Genomic DNA, 18,558 nt, shown 5'->3' with positions numbered 1-18,558 from the left:
TGAATCATCTACGCCCCAATCTCATGTTTTTTGAAGCCTCTAACAGATTTTTATCCATCACCCATGACAGAGTATCTGCCCTTCAACGACTGGAAACCTACAGGATAAAAAGGAGCGGCACCTCTCTCCGCATCAGTTGGATTCCTGTCCTTGAACGGGGAACCTCCAGGTTGAGGCGCTTCAAGAGCGCTCTTAGGGGCCGAAGCATCTCAGCCCTGGCCGGTCGATACTGGCAGCGGCACTGGTCCTGCAACGGCCGGTTGAGGTGCTGAGGGAAGAGCCACAGCAGACCCACGAGGGTCGTGCCTGTGAGCATCACTATCATCCTACCTCATAACCCCCCACGGGAGGGGTATTGGCAGCAACGTGGTCCTGCCGGATAGCACAGACTATGACGCACCGCAACAGCCAATTTAGCCCTCCAGCAAAATAGATGAGCAGCAGCCACCGCTGTTGCCACCACAGCCATAGGCTGTCACTCAGAAGAGGCAACAGGAAAGCAGGCCTCAGCGCGTTTGGGAGAGCAGTGTTCTGGCTCAGGTGAGATACGCTCTGGAAGGAGGGACACCTGGTCCAGCCAGCAGAGTCTAAAAGCCAGTAGACCTTATTGCAGGAAATTCTACATCAACAATGAAAATTGTCCCAAAATCAAGACAATGAAAAGCGATTCATGCTAAAAGATATATGCTTTATTATTGAATTTAAAAACATTTTTTTGTAACTTAGAAATATAAAAAACAGAGAATTGCTCCTGAGAGGGACCTGAAAAAATACCCAGAATATGGAAAATGTACAAAAATCTACAGGAAAGGTGAAATTGGCAACAATAAATGGATAATATGCAGTAAAAGTCCTACAACATATAGTATGTGATATAAATTAATTGTAAAATACCAATTTATATAAAAGACTACGTGGAAATTCTAAGGTATTATGATCATTGCACAAACCCAATTAATCTACCATCCATTTATTGCTGTGAATTGCACATGCCCTGGTAAATGTAAGCATTATACTCGTGCTGCTGTTAAACCATGAACTATACAGCCACAGAGAACTAGATGCAACAAAACTAGCCACCCAGAGGGGTGGAGGGACCTATTCACCCAGACCCAGGCTCTGTACGGTCACCTATTTAGGTAAATATATAACCTTGGGTTATTTGTACAACAGGAGAGTTTTACTTCAATGTAAATTGGCAGTTTCTGTGCACTTTATATCTTCCCTGGCAGCTAGTTTTGTTGCATCTAGTTCTGTGGCTGTATAGTTCATGGTTTAACATCAGCACGAGTATAATGTTTACATTTACCAGGGCATGTGCAATTCACAGCAATAAATGGATGGTAGATTAATTGGGTTTGTGCAATGATCATAATACCTTTCGAATTTTCACGTAGTCTTTTTTTTATATAAATTGGTATTTTACAATTAATTTATATCACATACTATATGTTGTAGGACTTTTACTGCATATTATCCATTTATTGTTGCCAATTTCACTTTTTTCTGTAGATTTTTGTACATTTTCCATATTCTGGGTATTTTTTCAGGTCCCTCTCAGGAGCAATTCTCTTTTTTATATTTTTCAGTTACAAAAAAATGTTTTTAAATTCAATAATAAAGCATATATCTTTTTTTTTTTTTTTTTAAACTTTGAATTTTTATTGAGATTTTCAATTTACGTTTTTCATACATAAAATAAAACATAAAATTCACAATTCTTATCGAACCTAGACAAACAATGACAGGACAGGTGAGGAGGGTTAGGAGGGGAGAGGAGAAATAGGAGGGAAGAGGGAAGGGTTTCAAGAGTCCATGCTCCTTCCATAGGACCCATAGGCCTCAGTCTCACAGATCCTCCTGTCCCGCAAAGTAGTCCCATGGTGCCCAGACAGCCTGGAAGCGGTCAACTGTGTCATGCAATAGTGCCGTGAGATGTTCCATGCGTCTAACGTCCAGTAATCTATACTTGAGGCTCTGGAGTGAGGGTGTCCCTGGCTGCCTCCAATTCTTTGCAATTAAGCATCTGGCCGCCGTAAGGATGTGGGACAAAAGCTTAGAGGCCGTTTTTCCCAATCCCCCATTCCCAAGACCCAGAACATAGATCAGGGGATCAAGATCAACCTCTATATATAGTACTTTATGGATCAACCCTCTAACCCGCTCCCAGAAGGGGACTATCCCTGGACAGGACCAGAATATGTGCAGAATGGTGCCCCTGCCTCCCCCGCATCTCCAGCAACAAGCCGGTATGGAGGGGTCTATGCCATGAAGGAAATCTGGAGTGTGGTACCAAAATAGCAAAATTTTATAGATATTTTCCTTATATAGTGTGCATATTGACGTCTTGGCGGCGTTTCCCCAGATTGCTGCCCATTCCTGAGGAAGTATCCGCCTTCCCAATAGAGACTCCCATTTCCGCATGTATGGAAAAGACCCCTCGGGCCCCTCCCGTGAATCAGAAAGCAAAATGTAAATTTCCGAAATCAGCCCCTTAGTATCAGTACCCCTTCTGCAAATTTTCTCAAAATCTGTGGGAATCGAGGCCCCTGCCCTGCCAAACAAGGAGCCAGCCAAGTCTCTGATCTGCAGATATTGGAAAAACTCTCGATTAGAAAGAGAGAATTTATCTCTAAGGTACTCAAAGGAATGGATCTGCATTGTACTTCCATCTATAATGTCTGCAAATCTGAATAGACCTGCCTTGAGCCAGGGGTGCACCATGTCCGACTCCAGACTGCTTGGGAGCAAGGGTTGGTATATGAAGGACACCAGAGGGGAGCAGGGGGATGCCAAAGGAAATCTTCTAATGCAAAATGCCCAGAGGTCCCTAGTGAACTGCATCGGTCCAAGAAGAGGGGGGGGCGAATCACACCGGGCCGGGGGCCACAGGAGCGCGTTTGGATGTATAGGCGCCAGCCAAAGTTTTTCAATCTCAGTCCACCTGTTGTATGCCCAAAGGGACACCCAACAGGGGATCCTCCTAAGATGGGCCGCCCAATAGTATTTTAGGATGTCCGGGACAGAAAGCCCCCCCCTGTTTCTCCGAGCCATCAACACCTCCCTGGCCACCCTATGACGTTTGTTACACCAAATAAATCTAAGGATAGCCGCCTGAAGGGACTTCAGCTCCTTTATTGGTACCTTAACTGGGAGGGTTTCAAAGAAATATAATAATTTTGGGAGCAAGCTCATTTTAACCGCCGCAATGCGCCCCATCCACGAAAGAGGGAGGGGCAACCACTTGCTCAAAAGAGTTCTCAGCTCTCGGAAAAGGGGGGGGAAGTTAAGGTTATAGAGGGAATCATAAGTAGATGTGAGGTTAACCCCCAGGTACTTGACCGCATCTGTCTTCCAACGAAACTTAAAATTCAAACGCAGGTAATCCAGGGCCACCGGGTCGAGATTCAAGGGCATTGCCTCCGTTTTGCTAGAGTTGATCTTATACCCCGAAAGGCTCCCGTACCTACCCAAGGTGCACATTAAAATTGGAAGGGACACATGGATGTTAGTAAGTGTAATGAGCACATCGTCGGCAAAAAGTGAGATTTTAAACGGTTTATTCCTGACCAGGACCCCCGAGATGTCTGGGTTGCTCCTGACCGAGGCCGCGAGGGGCTCTATGCATAGCGCAAAAAGGAGGGGGGACAGGGGGCACCCCTGCCTGGTGCCATTGGAGATGAGAAAAGGCTTAGAGATGTGGAGGGGGAGTTTGATAGAGGCCGTAGGAGCGCTATACAGGGACTTCAAGGCCCGCATAAAGCCACCCGAGATCCCAAAGACCTCCATTGTCTTGAAGAGAAAAGGCCACGCAAGGCGGTCAAAAGCCTTCTCTGCATCTAGACTCAACACCAACGCCTGTTGCTTCGTCCGATTTGCCACATCCACCAGGTCTATGACCTTCCTGGTGTTGTCCCCCCCCTGACGGCAAGGGACAAAACCCACCTGGTCTTTATACACGAGTTGGGGCAACCATCGATTAAGCCTGGCCGCCAAGAGCTTGGTGAACATCTTCAAATCGGAGTTCAAAAGGGCTATTGGTCTATAATTAGCACAGTCCAATGGGTCCCTGGGTGGCTTGGGCAGGAGGATTAAATGGGAGTGTAGCATGGATGGAGGGATAGGGTCACCCTGAAGGAAAGAGTTAAACAAGGCGGCCATGTGTGGGAGGAGCTCCGCCGCAAACACCTTGTAATAAAAATAAGTAAAGCCGTCCGGGCCCGGTGACTTCCCGCCAGGCAGGGCTTCCAGAACTTGCTCCAGTTCCTCTGTAGTAATCTCTTCATTCAAAGCCGCGGCTGCTCCGCAAGGCAGTGAAGGGAGCTCAAGGGCCGAAAAATAGTCCCCAAGTGCCCCAGCCCCGCGCGAAGCCATGCCCGGGGGAACCGGAAGGTTATAAAGCTTGTTGTAGTAATTGAAAAAAATGTCAGCTATTGAAGCAGGGTGATAGTGGATAGTGCCCTTTTCGTCGCGCAGAGCCTGAGGGCATGAGGATGTAGCGCGCTCCTTAAGCTGCCTGGCGAGTAAGGTATGAGCCTTATTACTCCTTTCATAGTATCTTTGTTTGGAAAAGGTTAGCAATTTTTCTGCTCTGCCAATTGCCAAGTCTCTCAACTTTTCCCTAAGGCTGATGACTCTCCTAAGAATAGTCAGTGATGGGGCAGCCGCCAGTCTCCCCTCCTGTAGCTTAAGATGGGCCATTATAGAGTCCCGCTGGCTTGTGGCATTCTTTTTAGCCCTGGCGCCCTCTCTAATGCATAGTCCCCTCATCACTGCCTTGTGAGCTTCCCAGAGTGTTGCCGGCGACGTGACCGTGCCCGTGTTCAACTGAAAGAATTCGACCAGTTGCTTATTTAAAAAGGCCCTAGTGTCGGGATTTTTGATCAGAGATTCATTAAGGCGCCAATGCTGAGGCCTAGGTCGAGGACCATCTTTCTTGAAGTCCATTATGAGTGGGGAATGGTCTGACCACGTAATGGATCCCATTTCCACCCTCTCAAGACGCCCCAGCAGCTGTGAGTCAATGAAAAAATAGTCTATTCTGGTGTGCGTCTGATGCGGATGCGAGTAGAAGGAAAAGGCCTTCTCTCCCGGGTGGTCCACCCTCCAAGCGTCGTATAAAGCCCCTGATCTAATGAGCCTACGAAAGTCCCGGGACAAATTTTTCAAAGCACCCGATGGAGGGTGTCCACCCACAGAGAGTCTGTCGGCCACCTCCGAAAAAGGGATGTTAAAGTCTCCCCCCAACACCGTAGAGGCCGGTGCCAGTCCGCCTATCAGATCGAGTATTTTCTTAAGAAAGCGTATCTGCCCTTCATTAGGTGCATAAATGTTGGCCAGTATGTGCGGGGATCCCCCCAGTTGGCCCTCCAGAATCACATATCTACCCTCTGGATCGCAGTGAGAACCCGTAATTTGTAGAGGACAACTGGAGGATATTAAAATAGCAACTCCCCCCCTCTTGGAGCCCGAGTAAGCCGAGTAATGGATGGGAAAGCGGTGGGACGCAAATTTGAAAGTGTTTGATTCCACAAAATGTGTTTCTTGGATAAAGGCTATGTCTGCACCTGATGTTTACAGTTCCTGTAGCAGCAATTTCCTCTTACGGGGTGAATTCAGACCTTTTACGTTAAGAGAGATAATGCGGGTCATATCTAAAACTTAGAAGTAAGAAAAAGCTAATGGCACACCTATACCGTCGGGGGCATGACTTCCCCTGTGAAGCCGGCCAGAGGAGATGGTCCATACGACAAAGGGCCGCAGCTCCCAGGGACTCTAGAAGGGGTGGTACCTGAAAGGACACATAAGGAAAAAACATCGGGGAGGGGGGAAGACAAGGACAAACATAGAAATGAACATGAATTAAGAACATTAACCAAAATGCATAAACCTTAGGCATAGATTCCCGGGGGGTCAACCCGGAAGGGAGAGACCTAGAGGGAGGTTCCCCAACCCGTCTGAGCTAAGAGAGCCACCCACCTCACTCCCCAGTAGCCCTCCCACGGGGGTCAGTCCAGTGGGCACGGGCCCGTGCCAAAAGGAAACAAGGGAAAAAAAAACTAAACAAAAAACCTCAACCACTAACTCCAAGTAAGGGGACCGGGCTCCCGCCAACCCCCCTACCACCCACGGCATCATTGTGGCTACAGCCCCCCCCCCCCTTATGCAGCTCAACAGACCCAGAGGGCCGCAGATGACACAATGGACAGTCAGAGGCTTGCTGTAGAGAGAGTCACAGTATCACAAAGCATGCTCAGCCACTGGAACTCAGAGGGTATAAGAAATAGGCACCAACCAGGTTAAGAAGTGTCCTCAACGGTGAGCCGGGGAGGGGGGCGACCCGCGGCCCCTACCTCCTCTCCCCCCCAAAGCCCCACGCCCTCCACCCCTCACCTTGGACCACACGGGAGGGGGCGGACCTTCCAACCTTTGCAAGTCCCAATCTGGGATACAGACCGCTGGAATGTCCAGTGCTTCACAGAACAGAGTGGTATCTGCTGGAGTGCGAAGGGTTGCCGATTTACCCCCTCTGCGCGCTGTTAGTGCAAACGGGTAACCCCAGCGGTATGGAACCTGGTGCTCCTTCAGGCTCGTGAGGAGGGGTTTGAGGTGCCGCCTTTTCTGGAGTGTGATGCGAGAAAGATCCGGGAAAAGCTGGATTTCCTTGCCATTGAACACAGGTGCCGTGCGCCTCATTCTAGCCTTAGCCATGATCAGTTCTTTGGTGGAGAAGTCGTGGATGCAACAAATGATGTCCCGGGGTTGGGTGGATAAATTCTTCGGCTGTAAAGCCCTGTGTGCCCTGTCCAGCTTGATGATGTTAGAAGGGGGAGCGTCCAACACTTCATTAAAGATGGATTGTAGTATGGAGTTTGTGTCCTCGGGCCCATCTGACTCTGGGACCCCCCTCACACGGACATTGCAACGGCGTCCTCTGTTGTCGAGATCCTCTATGTGAGACTGCATATCCTCCATTATTTTTTGTTGCGATGTTGCCAGTTTGTGTAATTCTGATACATGGGATCTGGTGATGTCATGCTCTTCCTCCAGGGATTCAATTCTGCCAGACAATTGCTGCAAATCTCTCCTCACTTCAGCTATTTCTGACCTGCAAGTTGCTTTAACCTCACGTATGAGGCATTGAAAGTCCTCTTTAGAAGGAAGTTTACTTATGAAATCATGCATGTCCTTATAGAAGGTGTCTGGCCCTTTAAGGTGAGCACCTGCAGTAATAGACGCTGGAGTTTTAGTCTGGTGCTGGGGAAGCTGGGAAGGTTGATCTCCACACCGAGGCCCAGAGGGGGGAAGCAGGCTGCTCTGTTCCCTGATATTACCAGCTGTAGCTGCAGTCCCTTCTTCTCCTGGCAGTGGGGAGGGCTGCCCCCCGACCTCCACCTTATCTCCCACAGCCACTATGTGCTCCTGGGCCTGCTGCTGCTGTGCCTGAGGATCCGATGCAGTGCAGGGCTGCTGAGCCAAGGCATCCCCTGTTGGATCTGTTGCAGGGACTCCTCCACTCCCCCCTGTGTCCCCGCTCACCCACTCCTCCTTCTCTTGCTGCTTAGCAGGCCGGGCCGGTGCCTCCATTTCCCCTCCATGCTCCTGGAAAGATGGCGTCTGGGCCTCCCCTGGACCCTGTTCCAGGCCCAAGAAAGTATCCAGCGCCGTGGTGTGCAGCGGGGGGGCCACCGATGCCTGCTGCGACGGTTTAATCCTCCGTGGTCCCATCCTGAGAGCCGGTGAGTAGGTTTGTGCTTATGATAAGTGCTGATTTAGCTGAGGGTCAACAGGAGCTCCTCTTCCCCACGTCCACTCAGCTCAGCATCCTGGACACGCCCATAAAGCATATATCTTTTAGCATGAATCGCTTTTCATTGTCTTGATTTTGGGCCAATTTTCATTGTTGATGTAGAATTTTCTGAGTGTCATGCACACATTTGAGGTTTTCTTTGGTTGACTTATTGCAGGAAAGCCTACAGAGGGGATTTGTCTGATGTCATCACTCCTCTTTGCAACCCGGTACCGCCTCTTTTGCATCTGAGTGGTAAGTGCATCATGAAAGTTCACTTTGTACAGAGGTCCTTTCATCTGTTTCCTTCAGGTTCAGGACAGACCAAAAATGCACCTCTAAAACCAGAGACAGGGAATCCGCTCTCTACAACCGGGAGCTATCTAGTACCTGATCTAAAAAGCCTGGCCAGTGCTGTATTCAACAGACTCAGATTAAGCCCGGAGTTTGCCTCAGATCTGAGGTCCATGATTAGGGTTGAGGTCAGGGACTCACTAGGATCCCTATCAAAATGGAGTCATAGCCGTATGAAATGCAGATCTGCCTATGAAGAATCAGACAGGTCTGAGGGGGAGGACAAATCTTCTGACTCCGTTTCCCCCTACAGGTCACAGCAACTCAGGGGGGGGGTCATCAATGCTTCCCGATTGAGAACTCGGGGAAGCTAATAAAAGCGGTCAGGTCCACTATGGACATTTATGAGGAAAAAAATCTCCCCCACCCACCCCCCAAAAAAAAAAAAAAATATTCAGGATCGTATGTTTAGTGGCCTGGAGCAGAGAAAACGACGCATCTTCTCAGTAACTGATAAGGTGCAGTCCTTCACTTCAAGGGAAAGGAAGAAGCAGGACAAAAGAGGCTCCATCCCAGTAGCGTTTTAAAGTAAATATCCCTTTGAGGAAGCAGCCTCAAAGGTGTTTACCACCGAAGCAAGGTTGGGGAGCCTACTTTCAAGGTCGTTTTACTCCAGGGAGTGTGTCGCGGGCGGAGGAGGGGACGCCGCGCTCTCCCACTGCTCGGGTCCGGCTGCCGCTGCGGCCGGCTGCTGCTGCTCGGTGGCTCGAGCGATGGGCCGGATCCCGGGGACTCGAGTGGCGCTCCTCGCCCGTGAGTGAAAAGGGGAATTGGTGTTTTTGGGATAGTTATTGTCCGTGACGCCACCCACGGTTGTGGTGATTGTGTGGGGATCCCGGGAGCGGTGACAGGGAGCAGCAAAGTTGTCAGTTCTCCCCTCCGTGGGTAGGGGGTGGTTGTCCCGGGGCCCAGTGATGGGGTGGGTGATGCAGGGCTTGGTGGGGTGCAGGGACGCGAGGGCAGCTCTGTGCCTTGCGGCACTGTGGTACTCACTCAGCCTGAGACTATGACACAGATCTCGGTAAAACACACGGCTGGAAAGACTGTTTCCACGGACGGCTGCACTTGCTTTCCCCAGTAGGTGACGGTGACGGTCCCTTTTTCCTGCACCTAAGATGATGATGGTTGCGATGGGTTCCCACCGGTAACCCACTCCCCGGCTTGGATATGGGCTGGAGGAGCCCTACTTTGCCCGCAGGCGCTGGCCCTGAGAAACTGGTGCCCTGGCGGTGGCGGTGTCTCTCTGTTACGGTTGGACTGTTGCCTTCAATCGGGACTTGGTTGTTGGGAGACAGTCGTCCCCTTCACTGATGGATTTGGCAAATTATGGCGACTCCTAGCCTTGCCGGGATCCGAAAGGCCCCTGCCCTGGTGCTGACTGCTCTTCGTATACCGCTCCAAACCGCCGGGCCACCACCCGTCCGCGGTCCTTCCAGCAACCTCCAAGCAGTCACCCCTGCGGACTATCACCGCCGTCTGCTGACCTTGCTGTTTCTCAGTCCGGGGCACACACCCGGACCAACTTCAGGCTTTACAACTGTCACCTTTTTACTCCTTCACTCAACTCCGTTCTTCTTCCTGTCCAAACTCTATCTTGCTTCCTCTCACTTTCACTTCCCTCACTTGACTCTGTTCTAGCCCTCAGCTAGACTTCAACTGCCTGGTTCTCCCGCCTCCAGAGCTGTGAACTCCTCGGTGGGCGGAGCCAACCGCCTGGCCCACCCCCTGGTGTGGACATCAGCCCCTGGAGGAAGGCAACAAGGATTTTTGGTTAGCCTAGGTGTTCCTAACTGGGGTGTAGGGTGTGGTGGTGTTGTGACCTGTGACCCCTGGCTTGCCCAGGGCGTCACAAGTGTGGTCTGGAAGAGAGACTCATATTTCCTCAAACTCCAGGGCATTGCTTGTAGAAAAAGCAATGGGTCAGTTCCTAGCCTCTCCAACTGGTCATCATGCAAAAGTCCTCTCTGACAATCAAGCGACGGTAGCATATCTCTATCACCAAGGGGATTCTTCTGCCCTGATCACTGATGGAAATAGTGAGTTAGATCTACCAGAGCATTATTTAAAATCCGTATCAGCAGTTCATATACAAGGGAAAGCGAATTGTATGGCAGATTCTCTCAGCTGCAGCAAGTTGAGGCAGGGAGAATGGGCCTCAAGTCAGTTCATTTTCAATCAAATACCAGAATTGTGGGATGTCCCGGAGATTAGAATTTCTTTTTGCAACCTGCAAAAACAGGAAAGTTCACAGATTCTGTTCTCTAAATCCAAAGTATCAATGTCACGCCGTGGACGCCCCACTGATCAAATGGAACTTCAGCCTTGCTTACGCCTACCCTGCCATAGCCCTCATTCCAGCAGTTCTGAAGACAATACGAGAGGGCAGGGCAGCAGTGATCCTGATAGCACAGTTCTGGCTGAAAAGACCGTGGTTCTCATGGCTAAACAAAATGTCGATCTCCAGGCCATGGGTTCTGCAGGAACTACCAGACCTTCTCACTCAGGGACCAGCTCCTCACCCCTTGAGAGACAGGCGGCATCTAACAGCGTGGTTTTTGAAAGGTCACTTCTAAGTAACGGAGGGTTCTATTCTGGTCTGATCACTACATTTATGCAATGCAAGAAGCCAATTACGACTAAAATTTACAGCAGAACTTAGATGAAATTCTTGTCATCCACAGGGGCAAAATCCAGATGACCCAGTGCCAATTGTGTTAATCTTTGGAGTTCCTTCAGAAGGTGTCAGAACGGAGTCTGTCAGTTAACCCGCTACAAGTTCAGGTGTCAGCCCTAGCCGCCTTGTATAATTGTGATCTAGCGGGAGATCACTAGATTCACTAGGGCATACTCTAGAGCTAGACGTAAGTTCAGTCTGTACTTTCCACCATGGGATCTTATTCTGATCCTGTCAGCCTTTACGAAGCCCCGTTTGAGCCCTTACAGTCCATATCACTTAAGAATCTATTCTCTGAAGCAATTTTTTTTAAAAGCTTTAACATCAGTACGTAGGGTTAGTGACATCCAAGCCCTATCTTTAGTTCCTCCCTTTACTCAGGTTCTTGAGAATAGCGTGGTCCTTGGAGATAACCCGGCTTACTTCCCAAAGGTAGTTTTCTAACTTTCATAGGTCTCAAGAGATTGTTCTCCCATCCTTTTATGGTAAACTGAAAGATCAGGAGGAGGAAAGGTGGCATTGCCTGGAAGTTAGACGTTGCCTTATAGAATATCTCTGTCACCAGTGCCTAGAGAAAGGACAAGTCCCTGTTTGTGGTTTTCAGGGTAATAGGAAAGGGCTCTAAGCTTCTAGATCTACCTTAGCTAGGTGGATCATAGAAGCCATTTCTGTTGCCTACTCAGCCAGTGATAGGGAGGTGCCTGCAAGTCTGAAAGCTCACTTCACAAGAGCAATGGCATCTTCCTGGGCCAAAAGATCGGAAGTCGCCATCGAGCAGATCTGTACAGTGCCCATATGGTCTTCACGTTCCACTTTCTATAAGCACTATGGATTGGATTTATCATTTACTGGCCTCACCTTTTGGGAGAAGGGTTCTGCAACCTGTGGTCCCTCCCTGGGTTCTCCTGTCTATGTAATTATCTCGTGCTGTCATGGGTGATGGAAAAATACAAAATTACTTTATCAGTAATGTGGTTTTTTTTTCTGAACCCATGACAGCACCCTTACATTCCCTCCCTGCATGTGGATGTGTTAGTAGTACTTTGGTTCTTCACATAGCTATATGTTGGTGGTGTTTTTGTGTTATAACAATGTTCCTTTTACCAGAGGTCCTTTCATGCTCTGTAAACCAACTGATGCGGGCAGAGGTGCTGCCCCTTTTTATCCTGTAGGTTTCCTGTCCTTGAAAGGCGGATCACCTCTCTCGTGGTGCTGTCATGGGTTCAGAAAAAACACATTACTGGTAAGTAATTTCGTATTTCCTCCAGGATTACCCTCTATCTTCTTCCATTTTCCCTCTGTCCCTCCTGAAAAATAAAAGCCTCCTCAACCAATGATGCTGCCACCACCATGTTTGACAGTGGGGATGGTGTTTTCACGGGGATCCGCAATGTTCATTTTCTGCCACACATAGTGTTTTGCATTTAGCCCAAAAAGTTACATTTTACGCTCATTTGAGAAGAACACCTTCTTCCACATGCTCACTGTGCCCCCTACATGGATGTTTGCTTTAAAACTGCTTTCTTCTTGCCACTCTTCCTTAAAGGCCAGATTGTAGCGTATATGACAGAGTGCACTCAGACAACTGTATAAATCGGTCCTCAATGCTCGGACTGGCTATGGCTCTTCCACGCAAGTGTGACCGCTGCATAGAACTATATGAAAATGTCACTCTGGCCTGGTGAGCCGCAGCCAGTCTGAGTATTGCAGTACAATCACAGTACGAATTTATACAGTTGTTTGAATACACCCTAATATATGTCGTGTAGACAGATTCTCCTACCTGAGCTGTGCAGCTCCTCCAGAGTGACCATGGACCTCTTGCCTCCTTCTCTGATTTATGCTCTCCTTGCTTGGGATGTCAGTTTAGGTGGACGGCCATGTCTTGTTAGGTTTGCTGTTGTGTTATACCCCTTCCATTTTAGATGATGGATTGAACAGTGGTCTGTGAGATTTTCAGAACTTGTGCTAGTTTTTATAACCTAACCTTGCTTTACGCTTCTCCACAACCTTATCCCTGACCTGTGGTGTGTTCTTTGGTTCTCATGATACTGTTTGATATCTGATGTACTTAAACAAACCTCTGAGGCTTTCACAGAGCAGCTGCAGTTATGCTGAAAATAAATTCACACAGGTGGACTCCATTTACAAATTAGGTGATTAGGTGGCGTCTGGAGGCAATTGGTCACTCAGGATTATATTTAGGCCTTTTTCATATATCCGTATTTCCGGTACATGTGACGTCCGTTTTCACACGTGCTGGAGACACTGACACACGTACACTCATTAAAATCAATGAGCTTGTGCACACGTCCGTGTTTTGACACGGACTGTGTGGAGCAAACGCTTGTCTATGTGCTCCACACAGCGACATGTCTGTTTTCTGCCGGCAGCACGAATGTCATACAGATCGCACACTGATGGTATCCGTGTGACCTGTACCAGAGGAAACACATGTCAGTGAGAAATTGTATAATTTTACTTGCCTGTTTCCGGCACTGCTGTCACACTTTCTTCTGGGCCCGCTCATTATGCTCATGAATATTCACCGCACTGACTGCGATCCCGGAAGCAAGTGTAACAGCTGCACCGGAGACATGTAAGGACTCTCCACAAATTTTTGATATCCTATGAAATTACTATAAAATGCATTTAGGTTTTGTGGGTGTAACATGAACAAATGTAGAAAAGTTCATGGGGTATGAATAATATTCAACGCACTGTATTTGCACAATGTACAACTGATTTACACCTGTTGAGTCAAAAGTTTTTTGCACCCATATATGAATTCCCAAAGGAGTCGTATTTTCAAAATGGGGTAATTTGAGAGGAATTTCTACTGTTCTGGTACATAGGGGGCTCTGTGTAAAGCATCTGCAAATTATTGAAGAAAAATCTGCTTTCAAATACTGCTCCTTCCCTCCTGGTCATACAGTGCTGTATGACCACATATTGGGAATTGCCAAACTTGCGTGAAATTGTGTAATAAATTATAAGGCTATTTTCACCTAATAACTTGTGAAAATTTAAAAATCTGAGACTAAAACAAATGTAAAACAGCTGTGGTATGACCAAGCTCACTACAATCCTAAATTGATTCAGTGAAAGGTGCTGTTTGTAAAATGGGGTCACTAATTGAGGATGGGGGAAGGTGTTTGGAAGAGCCCCTGAGTTGCCGGAATAGCAATGTCACAAGGCACTCACAAACTATTCCAGAAAAATCTGCACTCCTTAGGGATCCTTCTGAGCTTTGCATTGTGGTCAAACAGTAGTGTGTGACCAAATATGGGGTATTGGTGTACTCGAGAAATGAAGTATCACATTATGAGGTCTATTTTCTTCTATTACCCGTTGTAGGCTAAAGCAATGTTTTAGTGAATCACGTTCCATGATTCTTAAAATTCGATAAAGCGAAAGGGTATAAAACCGCGCTGCCACCAGATTAGATGAATTATTGTTGGGTTTCTTTGTTACAGGTCGACGCGTTTCTGGGAGCTACGTCCCCTTCATCAGGACCAAAGAAATACAACATAATGTTGTATTTCTTTGGTCCTGATGAAGGGGACGTAGCTCCCAGAAATGCGTCGACCTGTAACAAAGAAACCCAACAATAATTCATCTAATCTGGTGGTAGCGCGGTTTTATACCCCTTCACTTTATCTATTTTAAGAATTTCCACGTGGGTATTGCGGCAGCCGGCATCATCTCTACAGGCTTACAGAGAGGTTGGGACTTTCACAACCCTGCCAGGTGAGTGTTTTTTCAGACTATACCTCACCTTTTAACCAGACAAGACCCTATTTGCGCTCTCCATTATTTTAGTTAAAATTCCATGATTCACACATGAGTTCAAAATAATCAGTTCACCCCTAGATGAATGCCTTGCGGGTGCAGGTTCTTGTGGGGTCTTCTCCAGTTTGTCACCTCAGGGGTTCTCCAAATGCATCAGGTCATCCACAATCTATTTCAGCAAAAATTACACTACGAAATCCAAGATGCATCTTGTATATACTATGATTCCCCAAAAATAAGACACTGTCTTTTATATTTTTTTTGCCCCAAAAAATGCGCTAGGTCTTATTTTCGGGGTAGGGCTTATTCTCGGGGAAACATGGTTGGAAATAAGTTTACCACCAAAAAATGCAGATCCCCCACCCCACTTCCCAGGATTGTCATACTTACCAGACCCTGGATGTCTGTGTTGCTCCCAGGTCCTCCTGCGATTTTTGGTGGGCACTCCCAGCAGGTTTGCTCCACACGATTTTCCCATGTTTCTGGCCGACACACACATCAGCTCGTGCACACAATCGCATACACACACTCACCACATTTGGTGATACAGATTGCTTCTGGCTGGCAGAGAAACCGCAGGACGGCGAGGACCTGTGGTGGAACACGTAGAAGACCTGCAGTGGAATGCTTCGATGTGTTCCACCACAGGTCCTCCATGCGGTCCACTGCAAGTCCTCGCACGCCGCTGTACTGAATCCCAGATTCCTCTGCCAGCTGGAAGCAGTCGGTATCGCCACATGTGGTGAGTAGAGATGAGCGAACCGGTCCCGGTTCGGCTCGAGGTCGGTTCGCCGACGGAGGTCCCGTTCGAGTTCGGCTCGTCGAACGTTCGACGAACCGAACTCGAACTGCATAGGAAACAATGGCAGGCAATCACAAACACATAAAAACACCTAGAAAACACCCTCAAAGGTGTCCAAAAGGTGACAAACAACTCACAACACAACATAAACACATGGGAAAGTGACAAGGACATATACTCATGCGAAAACAAAAGAGCTGGACAAGGAAAAAGAGGAGGAGACACAGATATAGGCATGGCACGCCCTTCTAAAATCATGTAAAACACCGCAAGGTGACTACAAGCGGAGTCTCCCTTTTTTCCAAAAATTGGGCCCCCCACACACCCACCCCTTCAGTGGCAGCAGTTGTGCCCCAGTTGTACACTTCACAGCTAGATTTGCATCAAGCACATTCAAAAATACGCCATAATTAACCGTCCCCAGGATGACTCTGGAGTAGGTAGCAAAGTCTTTCCTGATCCCAGCTCTGTTCATCTTGGCTCCTTTTAAAAAACACAGCAAGCAAGGGTTGCTCCAAGCGGAGTATCCCTTTTTTCAAAAAATTGGGCCCCACACACACCCACCCCTTCAGTGGCAGCAGTTGTGCCCTAGTTGCAAACAGGATGTTTTGATTTGCATCAAGCACATTCCAAATCCACAAGCATTTACTCTCCCCAGGATGACACAGGGGTAGTAAATTCCTTCTGGATCCATGACTTGTTCATTTTGATGAACGTCAATCTGTCCACATTGTCACTGGACAGACGCGTGCGCTTATCTGTCAGCACACACCCAGCAGCACTGAAGACACGTTCAGAGACAACGCTGGCAGCTGGACACGACAAAATCTCCAAGGCGTAACTGGAGAGCTCTGGTTATTTTTCTAGATTTGAAGCCCAAAAGGAGCAAGGCTCCATTTGCAAAGTCATGGCATCGATGTTCATTTGGAGATACTCCTGTATCATCCTCTCCAGCCGTTGACTATGTGTCAGACTTGTTGTCTCTGGTGGCCTTGCAAAAGAGGATCTAAAAAAATTATGAAAAGATTCCATAAAATTGCTGTTACCAGCACCAGATACGGTTCTACTGGTACGGGTAGACTGTTGAAGATGACGAGACCGTCCCATGTTTGGCAAGTTACAACTGGGAGAATCACTCCCTGCACCTGCACGGTTGTTTGCTGGAAAAGCCGAGCTAAGATCGAGTAACAGCTTCTGCTGATACTCCTGCATACGTGCGTCCCTTTCTATGGCTGGAATTATGTCACAAAATTTGGACTTGTACCGGGGATCTAATAGGTGGCAAGCCAGTAGTCATCATCACTTCTAATTTTGACAATACGAGGGTCATGTTGGAGGTAGTGCAACAAGAAGGCACTCATGTGTCTTGCACAGCCATGCGGACCAAGTCCACGCTGTATTTGTGGCATAGAGGTGCTAACCGTTCTTTCTTCCTCTGACATCTCCCCCCAACCTCTTTCAACTGAAATTTGACCAAGGTCTCCCTCATCCGCTGAGTCTTCCATGTCCATGGACAGTTCGTCCTCCATTTCTTCATGTTCTCCTGCACCTTCCTCAACATCTCGCCTGCTACCATGCGCCCTTGTTGATCCCTGTCCCCCATGGTCCCATGCCTGCCGCCTTGGTGATGATGAACGTCTGGACCTTGGTGATGTTGTTGTGTCTTGCGCATATGAATCCTCCTGTAGTTCATCCCCTTCCTGTTGTCCCACCCCCTGACTCCGAATAGTGTTTAGCGTGTGCTCCAGCATGTAAATGACTGGAATCGTCATGCTGATAATGGCATTGTCAGCGCAAAACATATTCGTCGCCATGTCGAAACTGTGCAGAAGGGTGCATAGGTCCTTGATCTGAGACCACTCCATCAGGGTGATCTGACCCACCTCTGCATCTCGTTGGCCCAGGCTATACGTCATGACGTATTGCACCAGGGCTCGGCGGTGCTGCCACAGTCGCTGTAACATGTGGAGAGTTGAATTCCAGCGTGTCGCCACATTGCATTTCAGGTGATGAACCGGCAGGCCGAAAGACTTCTGGAGCGATGCAAGTCGCTCAGCTGCGGCGCTTGAACGTCGGAAGTGAGCAGACAGTTTTCGTGCCCTGTTCAGAAGGCCATCTAGGCCGGGATAGTGTGTTAAAAATTGCTGGACGACAAGGTTCAACACGTGAGCCATACAAGGTACGTGTGTCACCTTGCCCAGGCGAAGGGCTGCACCCAGGTTTGCAGCATTGTCGCACACGGCCTTACCAGGCTGCAGGTTGAGTGGAGACAACCATTTATTAAACTCGGACCACAGAGCTGACCACAACTCCTCAGCTGTGTGACTCTTATTCCCAAGACATGTCAAGCTAAAGACCGCCTGATGCCGTTGCGCTCTGCTGCCAGCATAGTAATGAGGGGTGCGTGATTCCTTTTGCGCTGTGAGAACGCTGGTGGCCTGACCAGGCAGGCTTGGGGCGGAGGTGGAGGACCCAGATGAGGTGGAGGATGCAGAAGCAGTGGCGGAACTTGGACAGACAGAGGATTGACACACAAGTCGTGGGGACGGCAAGACTTGTGCAGCAGACCCTTCACCATCTATCACCATAGTTACCCAGTGCCCAGTCAGCGACATGTAACGTCCCTGTCCATGCTTACTGGTCCAAGTATCGGTGGTGAAATGCACCCGTTCACACACAGAGTTTCTCAAGGAAGCGGTGATGTTGTGTGCGACATGCTGGTGTAGCACGGGCACACCTTTCTTAGAGAAGTAGTGGCGACTAGGCATCTGGTACTGGGGCACAGCGACAGACATAAGGTCTCTAAAATCCTGTGTGTCCACTAGGCGGAAAGGCAGCATTTCGGTAGCCAACAGCTTACAGAGGGATAGAGTCAACCTCTTAGCTTTGTCATGGGTCGCAGGAAGTGGCCTTTTATTTGACCACATCTGAGGGACAGAGATCTGGCTGCTGTGTGTAGACGGTGTTGAGTAGGGTGCCCCTGGAAAAATGCAGGTTTGTGAGGAAAGTGCTGGTGGAGACATGATGTTGCCTTCATCCAACGTTGGTGCTATCGATGTCTGAGAGAGCTGTACACACTCACTTGTTTCCCCTTCCAAACCAACTGACGACCTACCAAGCAAACTGCCTGTTGCGGTTACAGTGGTG

The sequence above is a fragment of the Anomaloglossus baeobatrachus genome, chromosome 9, assembly GCF_048569485.1.
Source record: "Anomaloglossus baeobatrachus isolate aAnoBae1 chromosome 9, aAnoBae1.hap1, whole genome shotgun sequence".
NCBI lineage: Eukaryota > Metazoa > Chordata > Amphibia > Anura > Aromobatidae > Anomaloglossus > Anomaloglossus baeobatrachus.
This window is presented reverse-complemented; position numbering follows the sequence as displayed.